The sequence below is a fragment of the Maylandia zebra genome, unplaced genomic scaffold (assembly GCF_041146795.1).
Source record: "Maylandia zebra isolate NMK-2024a unplaced genomic scaffold, Mzebra_GT3a scaffold35, whole genome shotgun sequence".
In the NCBI taxonomy this organism is placed as follows: domain Eukaryota; kingdom Metazoa; phylum Chordata; class Actinopteri; order Cichliformes; family Cichlidae; genus Maylandia; species Maylandia zebra.
This window is the reverse complement of record NW_027490065.1, coordinates 214,208-219,207: the sequence shown is the minus strand read 5'-3', so window position 1 is coordinate 219,207 and position 5,000 is coordinate 214,208.

Here is a 5,000-nt window from a genome sequence, read left to right as displayed (position 1 = left end):
TGGACCTTGACCTCCAGCAGGCCCCGTGAACCCACATTACCCCCCCCCCTCCTGCAGTTAACCCTGTACCACATATCTAGCACGGACCTTGACCTCCAGCAGGCCCCGTGGACCCACATTACCCCCCCCCCCCCCCCCCTGCAGTTACCCTGTGCCACATGTCTAGCATGGACCTTGACTTCCAGCAGGCCCCGGGGACCCACATTACCCCCCCCCCCCCCCTCCTGCAGTTAACCCTGTACCACATATCTAGCACGGACCTTGACCTCCAGCAGGCCCCGTGGACCCACATTACCCCCCCCCCCTGCAGTTACCCTGTGCCACATGTCTAGCATGGACCTGGACCTCCAGCAGGCCCCGGGGACCCACACTTAAGCCCCCTCCCACTAACAAAGCAGAACACCACTGGCAAAATCCTCGTGCCCCTGGTACTCCAGAAAGCACATTGAAATGTGCCCCTGGTACACTGCGCAGAAGAACTGCCGCACACACACACACACACACGCACGCACGCACGCACGCACGCACGCACGCACGCACTGCTTGTGCCTATGGTACGACAACTTTTCTCGTGCCTATGGTACGACAATTTTTCTCGTGCCTATGGTACAACAACTTTTTGCCGTGCCCCTGGTACACCGCTCACTAGCACTTTGCCACACAAACTCTCCTCGTGCCTATGGTACGACAACTTTTCTCGTGCCTATGGTACAACAACTTTCCTCCGTGCCCCTGGTACGACAGCTTTTCTCGTGCCTATGGTACAACAACTTTTCGCCGTGCCCCTGGTACACCGCTCAGTAGCACTTTGCCACACAAACTCTCCTCGTGCCTATGGTACGACAACTTTTCTCGTGCCTATGGTACAACAACTTTCCTCCGTGCCCCTGGTACGACAGCTTTTCTTGTGCCTATGGTACAACAACTTTTCTCGTGCCTATGGTACAACAACTTTTCGCCGTGCCCCTGGTACACCGCTCAGTAGCACTTTGCCACACACACACTCTCCTCGTGCCTATGGTACGACAACTTTTCTCGTGCCTATGGTACAACAACTTTCCTCCGTGCCCCTGGTACGACAGCTTTTCTTGTGCCTATGGTACAACAACTTTTCTCGTGCCTATGGTACAACAACTTTTCGCCGTGCCCCTGGTACACCGCTCAGTAGCACTTTGCCACACACACACTCTCCTCGTGCCTATGGTACGACAACTTTTCTCGTGCCTATGGTACAACAACTTTCCTCCGTGCCCCTGGTACGACAGCTTTTCTCGTGCCTATGGTACAACAACTTTTCTCGTGCCTATGGTACAACAACTTTTCGCCGTGCCCCTGGTACACCGCTCAGTAGCACTTTGCCGCACACGCACACTCCTCGTACCTATGGTACGACAACTTTTCTCGTGCCTATGGTACGACAACTTTTCTCGTGCCTATGGTACAACAACTTTTCGCCGTGCCCCTGGTACACCGCTCAGTAGCACTTTGCCACACAAACTCTCCTCGTGCCTATGGTACGACAACTTTTCTCGTGCCTATGGTACAACAACTTTCCTCCGTGCCCCTGGTATGACAGCTTTTCTCGTGCCTATGGTACAACAACTTTTCTCGTGCCTATGGTACAACAACTTTTCGCCCTGCCCCTGGTACACCGCTCAGTAGCACTTTGCCACACACACACACACCACTCGTGCCTATGGTACGACAACTTTTCTCGTGCCTATGGTACGACAACTTTTCTCGTGCCTATGGTACAACAACCTTTCCCCGTGCCCCTGGGACACTGCGCAGAAAGTCTTTGCCACACACACACACCACTCGTGCCTATGGTACGACAAAAGGCCCCGGGGACCTACATCGCACCTTGCTCTTGCCTCCCTTACAGCTGAAAAAGGTCCATGCCTGTGCCCTGGCCCTGCTGAAATTCCCTCTCCATTTAGCCGAGGCAGTGAGTCGGCCTCCTGTCTCCCTTTACGGTCGAAAAAGATGTGCTCCTGGGCGCGCTGGCCCTGCTGCTACTCACATCGGGCATGGACCTGGACCTCCAGCAGGCCCCGGGGACCTACATCACACCTTGCTCTTGCCTCCCTTACAGCTGAAAAAGGTCCATGCCTGTGCCCTGGCCCTGCTGAAATTCCCTCTCCATTTAGCCGAGGCAGAGAGTCGGCCTCCTCTCTCCTTTACGGTCGAAAAAGATGTGCTCCTGGGCGCGCTGGCCCTGCTGCTACTCACATCGGGCATGGACCTGGACCTCCAGCAGGCCCCGGGGACCTACATCGCACATTGCTCTTCCCTCCCTTGCAGCTGAAAAAGGTCCATGCTTGTGCCCTGGCCCTTCTGAAATTCCCTCTCCATTTAGCCGAGGCAGTGAGTCGGCCTCCTGTCTCCCTTTACGGTCGAAAAAGATGTGCTCCTGGGCGCGCTGGCCCTGCTGCTACTCACATCGGGCATGGACCTGGACCTCCAGCAGGCCCCGGGGACCTACATCACACCTTGCTCTTGCCTCCCTTACAGCTGAAAAAGGTCCATGCTTGTGCCCTGGCCCTTCTGAAATTCCCTCTCCATTTAGCCGAGGCAGTGAGTCGGCCTCCTGTCTCCCTTTACGGTCGAAAAAGATGTGCTCCTGGGCGCGCTGGCCCTGCTGCTACTCACATCGGGCATGGACCTGGACCTCCAGCAGGCCCCGGGGACCTACATCACACCTTGCTCTTGCCTCCCTTACAGCTGAAAAAGGTCCATGCTTGTGCCCTGGCCCTTCTGAAATTCCCTCTCCATTTAGCCGAGGCAGAGAGTCGGCCTCCTGTCTCCCTTTACGGTCGAAAAAGATGTGCTCCTGGGCGCGCTGGCCCTGCTGCTACTCACATCGGGCATGGACCTGGACCTCCAGCAGGCCCCGGGGACCTACATCACACCTTGCTCTTGCCTCCCTTACAGCTGAAAAAGGTCCATGCTTGTGCCCTGGCCCTTCTGAAATTCCCTCTCCATTTAGCCGAGGCAGAGAGTCGGCCTCCTGTCTCCTTTACGGTCGAAAAAGATGTGCTCCTGGGCGCGCTGGCCCTGCTGCTACTCACATCGGGCATGGACCTGGACCTCCAGCAGGCCCCGGGGACCTACATCACACCTTGCTCTTGCCTCCCTTACAGCTGAAAAGGTCCATGCTTTTGCCCTGGCCCTTCTGAAATTCCCTCTCCATTTAGCCGAGGCAGTGAGTCGGCCTCCTGTCTCCTTCACGGTCGAAAAAGATGTGCTCCTGGGCGCGCTGGCCCTGCTGCTACTCACATCGGGCATGGACCTGGACCTCCAGCAGGCCCCGGGGACCAACATACTCCTCTGCTCTACTCCCCCACTAGCTTTCCTTCTCCCGCAGTTACCCTCCACCACAAATCCAGCATGGCCCTTGCCCTCCAGCAGGCCCCGAGGACCCACATACTCCTCCGCTCTAATCCCCCATGAGCTTTCCTTCTCCTGCAGTTACCCTCCACCGCATATCCAGCATGGCCCTTGACCTCCAGCATGCCCCGGGGACGCACATCCTCCCCTGCTCTAGTCCCCCACTAGCTTACCTTTCTTGTAGTTACGCTCCAGCGCATATCCAGCATGGACCTTGACCTCCAGCAGGCCCCGGGGACGCACATCCTCCCTTGCTCTAATCCCCCACTAGCTTTCCTTCTCCTGCAGTTACCCTCCACTGCATATCCAGCATGGACCTTGACCTCCAGCATGCCCCGTGGACCCACACTTAAGCCCCCTCCCACTGACAAAGCAAAACACCACTGGCAAAATCCTCGTGCCCCTGGTACTCCAGAATGTAAATTCAAACATGCCCCTGGTACACTGCGCAGAAACACTTTGCCACACACACGCACACACTGCTTGTGCCTATGGTACGACAACTTTTCTCCGTGCCCCTGGTACACTGCGCAGAAACACTTTGCCACACACACACTTCTCGTGCCTATGGTACGACAACTTTTCTCCGTGCCCCTGGTACACCGCTCAGAAACACTAAGCCACACACACACACACACACACACACTCCTCGTGCCTATGGTACGACACATTTTCTTCGTGCCCCTGGTACACCGCTCAGAAACACTTTGCCACACACACACACACACTCCTCGTGCCTATGGTACGACAACTTTTCTCGTGCCTATGGTACGACGACTTTTCTCCGTGCCCCTGGTACACTGCGCAGAAAAACCTTGCCACACACAGACACACACACTGCTCGTGCCTATGGTACGACACATTTTCTTCGTGCCCCTGGTACACCGCTCAGAAACACTTTGCCACACACACACACACTCCTCGTGCCTATGGTAGGACAACTTTTCTCCGTGCCCCTGGTACACGGCCCACACTCGGCCACGCTTGCTTGTCCACACACTCCCCGCGCACTGCCCCTGGTACTCCAGCAGAGTAGACGCCCGCGGCCCGAGATGCAGCGGGCGCGAGTTGTGGCTGTGGCGGGCCCACGTGCCGATGGTACTCCACGCCAGAGCGGGGAGAGATGGAGCGGCTGGGGCCCGACGCCCCGGGGCCAGCAGTCGACCGGCTGGTCGACAAAAGCTTGGATCGAGGGCTGACTTTCAATAGATCGCAGCGATTAGCTGCTCTGCTACGCACAAGACCCTGACCCAGAATCAGGTCGTTTACAAGTTATTTAGCACCAGGTTCTCCACAAACATGAGTGCGCGATTGGAGAGGGGCGACCGTCGTCGGGCCGTCCCCCAGCCCAGTCACGAATGGCTCTCCTTCACCGGCGGGCCGGCTATCCGAGACCAACCGAAGATCCACAGCGCTACGGTATCACTGCGTCTAGGCAGGATTCTGACTTAGAGGCGTTCAGTCATAATCCCGCAGATGGTAGCTTCGCACCATTGGCTCCTCAGCCAAGCACATACACCAAATGTCTGAAACCTGCGGTTCCTCTCGTACTGAGCAGGATTACTATTGCAACAACACATCATCAGTAGGGTAAAACTAACCTGTCTCAC